We start from the raw sequence: 16,972 nt of genomic DNA, 5'->3' as shown, positions 1-16,972 counted from the left end.
GGTAACCACCATTTTACTTTCTGTTTTTATGAGTTTGGTTTTTTTAGATCCACATATAAGTAATATCATACATTATTTGTCCCTCTGTGTCTGGCTTATCTCACTTAGCATACTGCCCTCAAGATCTACCCATGTTGTTGCAAATGGCAGGATGTCCTTCGTTTCTTATAGCCAAATAATATTCCAGTGTGTGTGTGTGTGTGTGTGTGTGTGTGTATCTCACATCCATTCATCCATTGGTGGGCACTTAGGTTGTTTCCATATCTTGGCTATTGAGAGTAATGCTGCAATAAACATAAACATAGGTGTGCATACATCTCTTCAGTATCTTATTTTCATTTCCTTTGGGTATCTGCCCAGGAGTGGAATCGTTGGATCATATGGGAGTATTATTTTTAATATTTTAAGGAAAGTCCATATTGTTTTCCATAGTGGCTGAACCAGTTTACATTCCAACCAGTGGTGTACAAGGATCAATAGTCCAGATCCTTGCTAACAGTTATCTTTTTTCTTCTTGATGATAGCCATTCTAACAATTGTGAGGTGATATCTCATTCTCATTTTGATTTCCCTGATGATTAGTGATGTTGAGCATTTGTTCATGTACCTGTTGGCCATTAGGATGTCTTCTTTGGAAAAATGTCTATTTAGTTCTTCTGCCCATATTTTAATCAACTGTCTTTTTGTTATTGAGTTGTATGAGTTCTTTATATATTTTGAATATTAACCCCTTATCCAATACAGGGATTTCAAAAATGTTCTCCCATTCTATACGTTGCCTTTTCATTTTGTTGATTGCTCTTTTGCTGTGCTTTTGAAGTTTGATTTAATCCTATGCATTGATTTTTGCTTTTGTTTTTTGTGCTTTTGATGTCATATCCAGAAAAAACATTGTCAAGACCAATGTCAAGGAGCTTTTTGCCTATGTTTTCTTCTAGGAGTTTTATAATATCAGGTCTTATGTTTAAGTGTTTGATCAATGTTACGTTAATTTTTGTGAGTGGTATAAGATAGGAGTTCAATTTTGTTGTTCTGTATGTGTTTATCTGGTTTTCCCAGCACCATTTGTTGAAGAAGCCGTCCTTTCCCCATTGGATGTTCTAGGCTTCCTTATCAAATGTTAGTTGACAATACATTTAGGGGTTTTTATCTGGGTTCTCCATTCTGTTCCATTAGTCTGTGTCTATTTTTATGCAAGTACCATATTGTTTTGAATACTATAGCTTCAAAGTATAGCTTTAAATCAGGAAGTGTGATTTCTAGCTTTGTTCTTCTTTCTCACGATTGCTTTGGCTATTCAGGGTCTTTTGTGGTTCCATACAAATTTTAGGATTGTTTTTTCTTTCCTGTGAAGAATGCCATTGGAATTTAGATAGGGATTGTGTTGAATCTGTAGATGGCTTGGGGTAATATGGACAGTTTAACAACATTAATTCTTCTGATTCATGAGTATGAGATGTCTTTCCATTTCTGTCTTCTTCAATTTCTTTCAACGAAGTCTTATAGTTTTTGTTGTACAGAACTTTCACTTCCTTGATTAAATTTATTCCTAGGTTTTTTATTGTTTTTGATGCTCTTGTGAATGGGATAGTTTTCTTTATTTCTTTTTCAGATATTTCAGACTATTAGTGTATAGAAATGCAACTGATTTCTGTATGTTGATTTCATATCCTGCAACTTTACTGAACTCATTGATTAGTTCCAACAGCTTTTTGGTTGAATCTTTGAAATTTACTATATACAAAATCATATCATTTACAAATAACTACATTTTTATTTCTTCCTTTCTGATTTAGATGTCTTTTATTTCTTTGTGTTGTTTAATTTCTTTAGCTAGGACTTTCAGTACTATATTGAATAAGAGTGGTGGGAGTGGGCATCCTTGTCTTGTCCCTGATCTTAGAGGGAAAACTTTCAATTTTTCGCCATTGAATATAATGTTAGCTGTGGGTTTGTCATATATGGCCTTTTTTATGCTAAAATATGTCCCTTCTATACCCAACCTGTTGAGTGACTTTATAGTGGGTTGTGCTTTCATTAATGAGGGTACAGTGGTAACTTTGGTGACATTAGCAGTAATCACCAGAGACGGAAAATTATAGATATGTTATGGAAGCCTAAAGAACTAGAGCTAGTTCTCAAAAACACATGTAATACCCCCTGGAGACTCCTAGAAACATTTGGGCAGGGGTGACTTGGAGTCCCCACACATCAGGTTGGGATGTATCTATAGACATACTATTTTGTTACAGCTCTTTGGACCCATTTTTAACCCTCAGGCTGGGGTAACCTAGGGTATATACATATAGGCTCAGTTGCTGGGAAGTACCTGCCAGCCTCCAACTTACACCATTGTAGTCATATGAAAACCCTTCAAATATTTGTAGACAATTAGGAGACCTTTCCTAAATATGAGATTCTACAACCTATACCTACCCTTCATCTCAGTAACTTCACCATTTTCTTGTCTGCCATGGGTCCCATACATCAAATATGTCCTGTACATCAGAATCACCTGGGACACTTTATAAATACAAAATACATATTCTGGGTCCCTTCTCTGGATATTCTGATTTAGTAGGTCTAGGATGGGAGCCATAAATCTCTGTTTCTAAACAGATGATTCTTATGTCACTGATCAAACCCTGGCATTGTTATTGACAGTTTTACCTTATTGGTCTCTCTACTTCGAAAATACGCAACTAGTGGATGATGTGGTATTCCACAAAGGTAACTGTATTTCATATATAGACTCACTTGTTAGAGTCCAACACAATTGTATATCATTTCTTTACCCAGATTCTATCAATGCAGACTTGAATTGCGTTAGCTTTTATCAGTCTCTGATGACTCATTATGACTTTGTAATCATCATTACTATGTAATAAATTAAAATTCATATGTTGTTTTTGCATAAACAACTTTTGGTCTATTCATTCTGTACTTGTACAGTTTATATTTTGAACCTAAAAGGAAAAGTTTCCATTTCCCTTTGAAATTTTATCTTGATTTGATTCACAAAGGTCTTTTAGAATCGTCAGGAGTTTAAGTAATATACATGCTCTCCTTCCCAGTTTTGTATTATATGCGAACTATAGAAGCATGCTTTCTATGGCTTCATATAAATTGCTAATAGGAATTTTGTATAGGTTAGGACCAAGAGCACAGAATTCGAGAAAGGCTTGCATGAAGGCACTGTATCTGTCTCCTATTGGTGCTGTAACAAATTACCAGAAACTTAGTGACTTAATGCAAAACAAATTTATTATCTTATAATTCTGGAGGCCAGAAGTCTAAAATAGGTCTCACTGAGGCTAAAATCAAGGTGTTGGCAGGGCCACGTTCTTTCTGGAGGATCGGAGAGAATCAGTTTTCTTGCCTTTCCAGCTTCTAGAGGCTGCCTGCTGTCCTTGGCTTCTGGCCCATGCATTCCTTGGCTTTTTGCTTCAAAGCAAATAATACTGGTCAAGTAATCACTCAGGTTCTGACTCTTCTGCTCGCTTCTTCCCCAGGTAAAGAACCTTGTGATTATGTCTAGTGCTGGATAATCCTGCATAATTCTTAAAGTCAACTGATTAGCTGCCTTAATTCTCCCTTGCTCTGTAACATAACATATCCACGGGTTCTGGGGATTAGGTTGAGGATGTCTTTGGTATTGTGCCCACTATAGGCATCAATAATAAGAATTCCCTGAAGGTATTAGATTTTTCAGATTGCAAAGCCTATTTCCATCTACTGTATTGACTTATTTCATGCTCACTCTTCCCTGTGTGCTGTAAAAGGCAGCTGTTATTAGACCCATTTTAGAGATGAAGAATACAAAGCTCTAAGAATATGAAAGCTCCCTTAAGGTAAAAGTCACTAAGTGGTGGGGTTGGGACCAGAGTCCAGGTATTTTATTCCTGGCCCAGTGATTTTTATAATCGTTTAACCAGGTATGAATCCACCTAATGTCTTATCATCTAATATTTCCCCATATTTGTCACAAGAACATCATGAAAGACATTGTCATATACACATTTCTCTATGTCACTGCTCTAATCAACAGGCTAAGTAACTTATCAGAAAAGGAAACAAAGTTTAATTTTTCAACATAAAGCACTCATCATACCTCCTAAGGACAGCTGCTTCTCTTTTCCTTTTATTTATTGATTTTTTTTTTTTGAAGACCATGAAGACAACTTAAAGTCCAGCCTCAGATAGTATTACAGGTTGATGACCATCTTACTGGCCTGAAGACTCTGCAGTACACCTTTTATGCATTTGGATATTCTCTTCAGAATTCCTCAAACCTGCTGGAAGCTGAAGCTTCCTTCCATTGTTTGAAGGAACAGAGACTGAAACAGTAACCCTTTCAGGAGGCTGAAAATCATCAAGGTTCTAATCTATTGTCTATCTCTAGAGAGGCTGTCTGTCCCTCCTTTTGTTTCTTCTCTGTGTCACTGTTTTTCACTTGCCCAATTGTTGACACCAGTTTGATTCCGTTCCGCCTCTTCAAAAACTTCCCTTTCTTGGCTTCCTTCCTGTATTATTTCTTTCCAACCTATCCCAGAAACCTTCAGCCTGTTTAATGAGCGCCTCCATGGAGACACGTACTTAAAGTGCATTTCTTTTCTCATCAAGCAAAGAGACCAGATGGCATTCACAGCGAGCAACATTGTGTGCTCAAGAGCCCCGATAGGAAGATGCAAACAGCTGCAGCAGTCACAGCAGCATTACTGTTCTTACGTATTTAGGACACAGGGCTAGGTAGGTTGCATCAACCCCATTTCATTTTCCACGGCAGCCACTCCTTTCAAATTCCTTCATTTCCATCACAAGTCTGGTTAAGGGTCTCCCTCTGGGAATCTGCATTTTGTGTTGCCCTTTTTTGTCTTCTTCTTTCCCCTGCTGCCCCTCCCTTAGGGCATCTCCCAAGGTCCTGCCCTCTTTTCTTTTTATCCTGTCCCTCTCTGGGATCTCATCTCTTCTCATGATTTCTCCTTTGATCTGGACCTAAACATCTGACTCCCTAAAACTTTCCAGTATTGACTGAATCTTAGCATACCTAAGTTGGAAATCTTCAGCAGCCCTAGATGGTTTGTTCTCATGAATTCAGTCTCTTATAATTTTGTCAGAGCTACCCATATAATACCTTTGTTTCCCCCCTCTCCTCCCTACCTATAATAATTTCTCCCTCAGTATTACAGCTATTAGTTTCTCCCCTACCTCCATAGTATCTGCTGCATTTGATCATTTCCCCTGTTGTCATCCTGGCTCAAAAACGTATTATATGCTGCATGATTGCAATAATCTAACTCAGTGATTCTCAACCCTGGTTGCACATTAGAATCACCTGGGGGGAGCTTTAAAAAAAAAGTTCTTAGGTCTGGTTCTAACCTCAAAGATTCTGATTAAATTGGGCTGGGGTGGGACCCCTACATGATTTTTTTTTTCTTAACTCCCCAGGCAATTCTAATATGCAGCTAGGATTGAGAACCATCCGTTAACCTTCCATTTCTCCCCATATTTAATCCATTTTGCATATTAGATTATGATTCTAAAGGCTTCTTTCTTTATATATACCCACTCTAAAACTTTAAATACACTAACACCTATGTGATAATTTTTGAACTGTTTAGTTTAACTTCTGCTGCCACATAATCTGACCCCACATAATCCACCCAATTAGCATGAATCCATAATCAACTAATACTTCATCTCCTGACCCTGCCTTGTCATTTTCTGCCTTCATACATTGTTTTTTTTTATACAACAGCTTTCTTTTATTAATTAATTAATTTATTTTTGCTGTGTTGGGTCTTCATTTCTGTGCGAGGGCTTTCTCTAGTTGTGGCAAGCGGGGGCCACTCTTCATCGCGGTGCGCAGGCCTCTCACTGTCGTGTCCTCTCTTGTTGCGGAGCACAGGCTCCAGATGTGCAGGCTCAGTAGTTGTGGCTCACGGGCCTAGTTGCTCCGCGGCATGTGGGATCCTCCCAGACCAGGGCTCGAACCCGTGTCCCCTGCATTGGCAGGCAGATTCTCAACCACTGAGCCACCAGGGAAGCCCTGCCTTCATACATTATTGATACTCTTTCCTTGCATTCATTTCTGCCTACTGAGAATATGTTTAACATTTCTATATTTCCAACCCAAAGTCTTTCTCTATTTTGCCACCTGATCACATTTTCCCCTAAAATCCAAATCATTTCTCATTTACAGTCTTTGGGCACTTTTCACTATAGCCTAGTGGTTGAAAGATTAGGCCTTTGCAGTGGATAGAACAGCTTCAAATCCCAGTTTCTCTGCTTCCTACAATGTGACTTTGGGGTGTCATGGAATCTCCATGAGTTTTGTTTCTACATCTGTTAAATGAGATTATCCATCTCTTAGAGTTGTCTGAGGATTAGGTTAAATGAAATAATATATGGAAAATGTCTCACACATAGAAGTGCCAGATAAATGTTAGCTATTTATTACTTTTTATTATTATTATCCTTGTTTGTGTACATGTGCCATCACCCCAAATAGATAATAAGACATTGGAATAAAAGACAGAATCTTACAAAACCTCTTATACTCATAGTATCTAATATTGTTCCTTGAACATAGTAAGTGTTCAACATGATTGTTTAATAAGAATTTATAAATAATTCTAAATATATCAAATGCAATTTAAGTAACCATGACCTCTAGCCTGGCTGTAGTGCTCTTTGGTGGCAGATGGACTGTATATAAATTTCTGATTTTTAGCTTATCTTTTATAGCACAGCTTTATAAAGCGATATAAAAACACCTTTTTCAGCACTTTAAAGGGTTTACAATTCCCTGGATGTAGTTCTACTATCACTCTTTCCAGGTCCCTAAATACCCTGAGATTCTGCCAAATATATGTGGTCCATCTTCCCCAAAATGAATGGGCATCTAATCCTACCAAAGATGGACCAGCAACATGAAGTGGAATTAATTCTTTTGAGGCCAATTTCCTGGTGTTTATTTATTCTTTTCCAGGAAAGCATTGGCAAGTGGGGCATTTCTTATTTGAATATATCTGTGATTAAACTCTGTGCAAACATATTTCCAACCAGATTATATAAAGAATGCTCAGGGTTTGGCTTCGGTCACTGCAGAAATCAGCATACCAGCTACTTACTTCACGAGGCTTTAGGTCAGAGAGTCTAGTTTAAGATATTTCTCTCTTCCAGCTTATTCTTTTAGGATTTTCTCTCCTTTTCTTATGCTGCTTTCTCCTAATCCATATCAGAAGAGCTAATTCTGAAAGGCTAATCCAGAATCAATTTGCCTTTTAATACAATGAACATTATATCAACTGACAGGAAAATTTTGCCAAATGCCAAGAGTAATCAAACCTAAAACCACACACACACACACACACACACACCCTGTAATGGACTGAATTGTGTACCCGCTAAATTCATATGTTAAAAGGCTAAACCCAGTGTAACTATATTTGGAAATAGGGTTTTTAAGGAGGTGACTAAGGTTAAGTAAGGGTGGGGCCCTACTTCAGTAGGACTGGTATCCTTATAAGAAGAGGATGAGACCCCAGGGATGTCTCTCACACAGAGAGAAAAGGCATGTGAGAACACAGCAAGAAAGTAGCCACCTAGAAACCAGGAAGAGAGAACTCAGTAGAAACCAACCTAACAGCGCTTTGATCTTGAACTTCTAGCATCTAGAAATGTGAGAAATTAATTTCTGTTTTAAAATCACCCAATCTGTGGACGTTTGGAATGGCACCCCTAACAGACAAATATATACACTCACACTCACAGTGATACACGCACGTAACAAAAGCAAAATTTTCAAAACTTTATTTTCTGGGAGGAAGATGCCAGTTTTCACCTCCCCCAGCCTTCTAGTCAGCCACTACTATTGGCCAGTCCCAGTCTCCTTGACTCTCTGCCTGTGACCCTAAAACTTTATCTGCTACAGTAAACTTTAACAATCCTATACATACGGTTTTCCTATTAAACCTAGAGTACACTGAGGACATGGCCATCCATAACTCTGGGGAAAGTTCTTCTGAATTGCTGTGTTTTTCCAGACGACTCATTGTTAACCCAGACCTTTGAGGGATTTTTGAATTTCAAAACCTTTCTAAATATGCTATATACTTCCATGCCATCTTAACATTAGGTAAAATGTGTTTCCATCTCCTGTTTACTCAGGATCATTTCTGTGAAATGCTGCTAATGAAGCTATAGATGCATACAGAGGTGGATGTTGAGGTTTTAATAACAAACACTCGCTTATATGTCAGTGGCTGCTTTAATCCGCTTACATATATTCACCCATTTAATCCTCAAAACCACAGGTCTGAAGTAGATACTACTATGGTCCTCATTGTACAGACCAGGAAATGAAATCCCAGAAGGGTCCTAAGGGGTAGTAAGGGGGAGAAGCTGAGCTTTTAAAATGAGGCCGCGATGGCTCTAGAGCCCATGCACTCAGCCATGATTGCTTTTACTGCCTTTACGGAAGACCGAGATGGAAACCCAGCAGGGGAGAAACACCAGCCATAACCCTAAAGTCTACTTTCTTGACAAATTCTTTGATGTCAGCTAATGTTTAGATAGTTGACTCCTTTTCATAAATGTCACGCAAAGCTTATGCAGGTGCAGCAGCTTCTGGGCAGTGTAGTGGAGCTGGGTTCTGCATAAGACACGAGTGACTCAGAAGTTGGAGCACTGCTGTCCCCGCTGGAGTTCATGGTACCGGGACTCTCACTGTCTTCTCAATTTTTGTGTGGATCCTTCTACCTGTCAGGACAATTCAGATCATTAGCTGTCATTGCAGCATCCTGAATATGCCAGGTCACATTTGTAGGTGTGCTACAGAGTGGACAGCTCAGAACTTTTAAAAAAGTCGTACTGCTTAGCACTCAGATCTTGGTTTCTCATGTCATTCTTCTGTAAAAGGAACCAGTGTTCTTCAGAGAAATGACTGAGTCTAAGACTGGGAAAGTAAATATACAGGATGAGCCTGAAGCCTCTTGTAGTGCCAGAAAGTAAGAAAGTGTTCAAAACAAATAAACAAACAAACAAACCCACAGTGAGGGTGGGATATCAGAGAGACACAGGAGCCAACTAAAGGAGCTCCCAGTAGCCAAAGCTGGAATCATCTGAGCAACAAAATAAATAAATAGTATCCGATTATAATCCAAAGTATAAAATAAATATCTATGAGTCCATACTCATGTAAATAAATGACTGAATAAATGGGAGAGAAGACACAAATTTCCTATACAGAAGAATTCCAAATAAATTATGAAGCTAGTTTATCTTAAAGGAGAGGGGGCATAACTCCCCACTCTGTAAGTGTGGATTGTGCTTAGTCACTTTCTTCTAAAGAGTACCGTATTGAAAGAATAACTTCACAAGGGAGAAACTAGACAAACACAACCTCTGCCAGATGATCAAGGTCCACATTGATGGTGATAAGTCATATTGATATAATATACCATAGATATAATGTGATGAAACTGGCCTCTGTGGTCCTCCGGCCAAAAACACATTACCTCATTACCCCATTCTGATCAGGAGAAAAACATCAGACACATCCCAGTTGAGGGATATTCTACAAAGTACCTAACCAGTAATCCTCAGGACTGTCAAGGTCATCCATAAAAGGAAACTGTGAGAAACTAAGACGACATGATGATTAAGTGTAATGTGGTACTGGGGATGGGATTCTGAAACAGAAAAAGGACGTTATATAAAAACTAAGGGAATCTGAATTAAGTATGTACTTTAGGTAATAATAATGTATTGATATTGGTTCAATGACAAAGGTACTTCCTAACATAAGATGTTAATAATAGAGAAGACTAGACGTGAGGTATATGGGAATTCTTGTGCTATCTTCATAATAGTTCTGTAGATCTAGAATTATTCCAAAGTTGTTTATCTTTTTTTAAGTCACTTTGCAGGACATCTGTTGCCCAGGCGAAGCTGCCCAGAGACGCAGTCACATGATCACCCATGCTCTAGACAGCAGCTCCTTGGGTTCAGATGTAACCAGCCTATTTCCCCTCCTCCCAGATGCCTGGGGTATCTGTATGTTCCCCCACCTCAAAGTTTCTTGGACACTTGGTGCATACTCTGTGTTTTTCTAATTATAATGTCTTCAATTTTAATGATGTGATTAGATACTTAGGTAAAAGGAATACCTTATAAGTCCTATTTCTCACCAATGCCTCCCCACAGGTTCTTATTCGTGGCTCTGATATTGCAGCATCGTCACTTCCACTCAAACAAGCTTCAGCTCAAACTGTTTACTAAAATTCTCTCTAGCTGTCTATTATCCTGTTTCAGTCTGAAATGCCAGGACCAACCTTTAAAACAAAATCAGATCAGAATACTAGGCTCTTTCGAAAGGCCTTGGGCCATGGAAGTGAGTGTCCATGTGACTTTTCTTTTTGTCTCTGAGAACCACTCATGTAATGGACAGAGTTCTAATTCGACATTAAGAGGTGCTGGCCCTCAGTTTCCCACGACACAGAATCCACACACATACAGAAAACTGACAGCTTATGATTATTGTCTTTTCTCAGTTTTAACGCCACTCAGGGAAAATTGATTTATCTTGATCCCGTCCAACTCAGCAGCATGACACACAGAAGGGTCCTCACAAGTTGTGAACTGGATCACAGATAACATGATTACCAAAAAAAAGCTTGTTTATGATTTACTTATCAAATAGAAAAGTAGTGTAGATTCAAGTTCACCCTGATGTAATCCAGTACTATGACCGTCACAGTGGAGGGGAGACAAAGTGTATTCGCAAGCGGCTTTACTATTAGCAAGTCAAGACACTTTGATAATTCAGGGGAATTTTATAAAAATTCTTGCCTTCAAGTTTGAGTCCTATCTTCTGATTTATGGAAAGTCCGTAATGCAGTGGGGTTTGTCCTCACCCTCCTACTCAGTAGGCATAGATGCTGCACTCTGGGCATTTGGGGCTTCCCCACAGCTGCCCCTTTCACCATCACTGTAGGAAAAACCCCTCACCTTGGATATCTCTGTCTTCTCTGCGGATCAGATGCCCACAAGGCAGTCAGACTTGTGTATTCCTCCTCTCTCCTCTTGAATCAGCGTGGATCATCAATCCTGTCCTTGTACACATTTACGTTTTTACATTTGACAGGTGTGTGCATGAGAGGGTGTGCAGGGGGCGGGGGGAGAGAGAGAGGTGGAGGCTGGCTGGATGGCACACTGGCTGTTTGTGTAGAGCAGACATTTTCCAAGCCCAAGCTGGGCCTCCTCTGTGTTAGGCTTAGAGAGTCTCTGAGACTTCCTAGCCTGAAGCTGCTTTACCAAACACTGCCTTTTGTTGTTCCTGGCTATAGTGACTATATAGTGGCTATAGCAGGGAACCTTCCTGCCACGTGGACATGAACACTCCTCCTCCCTGCATTCTAACATGCTTTTTGAGAAGGTGAGAGGGAAGTGACAGGACCGCAGCAATCTTGCTTCACGCCCGGCATAACCATCAGAGCAGGTCTTAGCTGGGAACGTCACTGTGTGTATCGCACAGAGAAAAGTTTAGGAGTTCACGTTCCAGGCCCCCATACTGAGACACAAATATTCTTCCTTCTACACCAAGCAGAACCAGCCTGTGCATTGAAGAGCTCCTTCCCATACTGCGATGGAGATCCCTCATCCCTCTGCACCACGCACCTCTTTCATGTTTCCGCATCACGGACTTTTTTCTTCTCCACCCACAGACAGCCTGTGGGCTCTGCACTGCCTTTGTCACCAGATATGATTTCTGTGATGCCTCTACCCTGACTGCAGCTGTTCCCTTGCAGAAGTTCTTCTTCTTTCGGGGTCCCCTTGTCTCATCGCATTTTCTGCATCTCCTGGTCTTCGCAGACACCACCCTCTGTTCAGTGCTGCTTAATCCTGTGTGATTAACTGACCCAATGCAGCATGGTTAGGTCTCCGTCTCTTTTGGCTTTGTTTGTTTTATGCTGGATGTTGAAGGGTTGATTTTCTTTACCACCCAAAACTTTTTCCTTCTTGCTGCTTCTATGGATGAAGCAATTCCAAAAGCTTTAGGGGTACATTATTACCTCCCTTTCCAGATCTGCTTTTCTGTCTAAAATTTCAAAAGTACTAACATTTTTAGTTCAGGTATTGAAAGTTGGTTTTATAGTGCTGTCTAAGCCAGGAACCTTTACGTTTTCATTGGCCGCTGACATTATACCCTAGATGAGCGTATCATACTAGCCTGGGCAAAGAGCAGGATACAGAGAAAATAAGACACAGGACAGGTAAGATTTTTAAGGGAAAAGGGATAGTTGTCAGCACTTAAAAATATTAAAATAAAAATACATCTAAAAATATTATTAGTTAAATGAACAAAATAAATAGAGTGTAGGAAGTGCTTTAGAGTCACCTGCAATGGACCAAGAATTATAATGTCTCCTTCAGAATAGTCTGCCGGGTATAACATAGTCACAAGGCTTCTTTGCTTTATAGTGACTGCAAATCCAACTGCAAAGACATACAACTGCAAGTACCGTTGGTCTAAGAACAAGTCATGTTTTGGTACCATTGGCTAATGATCACATACCTTGATGGCAAACAAGATCATATCAGTAGATGAATTTGAGATTTTAGATTAATCGTGTGTTTACTTAGCTATCTGTCTTTGTGTCTCCCAGCTTTCATTTTTCTTGCCATCATGGACTTGAGAAATGACCCCTGAGGTCCCTTCACATTTTAAGTTGTTGTGATTCTAGGAAACATTTTATCAAGGCTGCTCACAAGTTACAAAGATCATTTTTTACTCACCAAATGGGAGCATGATCTGATCTGAGTTTAACCTCTACTCTCTGCCCAGATCAGCCCTCTGTAGACTTGCTGGAGAGTCATGAATGGACAAAGGGAAGCCATCAGGTGGGAGGGAGAAGGGACACACCAGATATCTATCAGGAGAGAAATTAGCTCCAACGAAATATTTGCAGGGTCTGAGGAAAGAGTAGACTAAAACGGCAAAGCCCAACCCCACTTTTCTTCCTACTTCTCCCCCATCCACTTCTGCTCTGCTGTGAACAGCCTTTTGCATGTGTGTGTGGACACCTTAAGCTGCACTTCCAAGCTCTACCATCATTTCCTCTACCTGTCCCTCTCCTGGGTTACCCTTCATGCCTAGGGTTGTGCGTGCTGAAAGCATTGTCTATCCTAAGGAAGAGGGACCTGGTGGAGAAGGCCTAGCAAAAGTACTAGAATCTAGACAAGGAATTGCAAAGTCCCAATTACCAGGAGTGGGATCTGAAAGGAGAGGCTAGGGAGAGGTGTTTCTTCTTTGCCCCTGTTCTCCTAGGGAGCAGTACCACTGGTGGAGGGCTGGAGAAGGGACCTCCATAACACAGGGCCCAGGGCAGCCAGCCTTCTTGCCCAGGTCTTAGGCTGAGTCGTCTATAATCCCACTTGTAACAGGAAAGTAGAAATGTAGTTGTTCAAATATTATCCTGGCTATGCCATGCATTAAGAAATACAGCAACGATGGCAAACATGTGCTAAAACACAACCTAAAGAAACCTAATGGCAGATAATATAGAATTTTTTACCCTAAAGCAAAAGAATGGTGGGCTGGATTAGCCAGAGTAAATAGGTATCATCAAACCATTGTAGGTTGGTTTGGGGATATGTGTAGATGACTTTATGGTGTTACATTTGATTGTAGCTCTGAGTGTAGAATCACCTTATTTGAAATTAAATCGCATAGCCAATCGACAAAAATCTCACGCTGAAGCAACAGGGCGATAGGCCAAGGCTCCATATTGTGCCCTTCAGCTTAAATGTCTTGTGGCTTCCAGCTCTATTTCTGGGAAAGAACAGGCTAGGTTATCTCTAAATTCCTTTCTAATGTTATGATTCTCCAATTCAAGGAACATTTATGTAGCATTTGCTATTTGTGCCATGCCAGGTCATTTCACATATCCTCTGTCAATTTCACCTTTTCTGGGAAATATCATTAGCCCTGCTTAAAGGTGAGGCAGTGAAGACTCAGAAACGTAAAAGGACTTAGTATAGAGCTCAGAGCTATGTATGCACAGAGGCGATTCTTGAACACAGACCCTTCCTTTATCTCCAGGTCTGGAGGCCCTACAGCTACAGCATGGTGTCATCCCAAGTCCCCTTTGATGTCACAGCCTAGGGCAGAGCAAGCTCTTGGAGAATAAGGACTTAGTTCATGAATGTATCACCAGTTACTGGAACGTTATCAGCACTCAAAGAACACGACTACTTGAATAAACCAACAATTGTAGAGTTGCTGGTACCCATCCACCTACAAAATTAATGGAATATTTTGATGTGAACACTTTCTTTCTAAATTCACCCTTATTTTATACAACATTCTGGGCAACAGTCAACACAGATCCTGGCTTTGTGCTATGCGTTTCTCTGCTGCCTTGAGGATCTATCTTTTCAGTTAATATTTTTTAAAGGATGTTTTCTCCCAGCGTTCTCCCATCAATATCCATTTGATACTGCTTTCGCCAATCTTTTTCTGACTTAACAGTATCAGGCGTTAACACGTCTATCTGGTAGACAAAACACTGTTAGTCTAAAAAATTTATAGCTTCTCTGCTACGCCATAGATCCAGATTTTATCAACACCATCAGCTGCTCTTCTATTTGTTTTATACTTACTTTAATTTCTTTCCTAGGCTCATAGCTTTGGAAGGCTCCTTCAAGATAAGTTTAAAACATTAATGGATTTAAAGAAATAATAAAAAAGATAAAGAAATGATATCAAGTTAATAATAGTACACATGGTTCTTAGATCTGGCAAAAATCATGAAGAGAATGACTGAAATTTGGAAAGTACCTTGTAAATCCAACCGCATCATTTTATGGCCAAGGTACAGGGAGGTGAAATGAGTTGCCTAAGGCCCCAGGGTTAATTAGTAGAAAAATGAGGACTAGACCCTAAGCCTCCAGGTTCCAGGTAATTTGTTCACGTCAATAATGCCCCACTTTTAGATTCTGAGCATCATTAACCTGCTCTTATGTGATTCATACCATGAATAAATTTTTATCCACTACTGACAAATGCGTAATATTCTAACTTTCATAATTGAAGTTTCAAAGACAGAAAAGCCCTCTGGTTCCCTCAGAGGAAAAAGCACTCTCAGGTATAATTACAATTTGTGTTTATAATGTGCCTTTCACTGGGGGACCTGAATGAACTCTAGAAAATTGATCTGATGGCTGGTATTATCCTTGTTTTATACATTGAGAAACAATGACCCAGACAGGTTCAGTGAATTGTCTAGGGTCGGCTGGAATGTCAATCACTGAGAAAGAGATAGAATTAAATCTCCAATCCCCACCTCCCCTCTGCGGCTTTGCCTTTCCCGTTCAGCCCCTAGCCACTTGCCAGATTTTGAATGACAGGGATTGCCATGAAGTGGGATTCTAGTCCAAGACTCTACTTTGAACCTTTCCAAAGGGCATGTGGGTAAGCGTCCCATCTTGGGGCTTCCTATTTTAATAGCCTTGCTTGGTTTTTATTACCTGAGTGTATAACTGGGCTTAAATCTGTCACTTATTGTTCACTTTGGTTTTAAATTTATTTTCATACTCCTGGAGTTCTTTGTCCTGCCTCTTCCTACACAGATGGGGAAATAGCTACCACTACAAAGTCAGACAGGACACACACTGAGATGTTGACACTCTTACCTGCTCAGAATTCCTAACTGAAACACTTGACTAGCTACTGACCAAAAGAAACCAATAAATAAATTCATTGTTGAGTCATTTATCTCCTACTTTCGCACAGTGGGTCATACAGAAGGTTTGGCCTTCGGTTGGCCACAGGAGGTTGACTCCTATTGATCTGATGTCCTGCAAATGCCCTCTAGTGGTTGAAGGCCCACATGGGCTCCACTCTCCCTCCTGTGAAACACCAAAGACTGAATAAATAGAAGACCTGTTCTTTGAAAACTTGCATCTGAAGGATCCCAGGTGCATACTAAAGAACTTAACCATCCCTTTTGTTCCTCTGGGCAATTGAGCAATCTTCTCAACAGCAAATACAGGGCATGTATTCACTGCTCTGTAGCCTTCAGAAGAACTACTTTTGCGCACCCATGCTATGCCACATACTGTTATGAGTCCACTGTCTACATAATCTCTAAATTAGTTTCCTAGAATTGCATAACAAAGCACCACAAACTCAGTAGCTTAAGAACAGCAGAAATTTCATCTCTAGCAGCTGTGGAGGCTAGAAGTCCACAGTCAAGGTGTTGGCAGGGCCATGCTCTCTCTGAAGGCTCAGGGGAAGATCCTTCCTAGCCTCTTCCGGTTTTTGGTGGCAGCATAATGCCAATCTCTGCCTCTATCTTCCCATAGCTGTCCTCCCTCTGTGTCTGTGTCTGTGTCTTCACATGGTCTTCTCTCTTCGTGTGTCTGTGTCCAGGTGTCCTTCTCCTACAAGAATACCAGTCCTATTGGATTAAGGCCCACCCTAATGACCTCGTCTTAACTTGATTACATCTACCCAGACCCTGTTTCACATTCACAGGTACTGGTAGTTGGGACTTTCACATGTCTTGGGGGATACAATTCAACTCATAACAAGCCTTTGAGGTAGGGACTGTTGTCCCCATTTCAGACGGAGAAATCAAGGTTCGGAAAAGTCAACCCTGTGACCCAAAAGGTCACACAGCCAACAGGTGGTGGTGCTGTTGTATCCAAAGACCAGCTCTATTCCTTTGCCCTTTGCAACTAAGAACAGAAGGACACTGACAGCTCCCAGGGGCCTGGTGCTTAGGGGTGCTATTCTGACATTTAATGAGCAACTGATAAAGGAAATCACAAGGGCTATAAAGACATTCACATGAGGCAGAGTTACAGGTGAAACGCTAAGTGCTAGCATTCCTTGAGTCCTTACCAAGCGCCAGGCACCATCCTCAACCCTTTACATGTACTAAGTCCTTTAGCTTCCACAGTG

The sequence above is a fragment of the Mesoplodon mirus genome (genome assembly GCF_964341445.2).
Source record: "Mesoplodon mirus genome assembly, chromosome: 1".
Lineage (NCBI taxonomy): Eukaryota > Metazoa > Chordata > Mammalia > Artiodactyla > Ziphiidae > Mesoplodon > Mesoplodon mirus.
The sequence above is the reverse complement of the archived record's forward strand: the minus strand, read 5'-3'. Positions refer to the sequence as shown.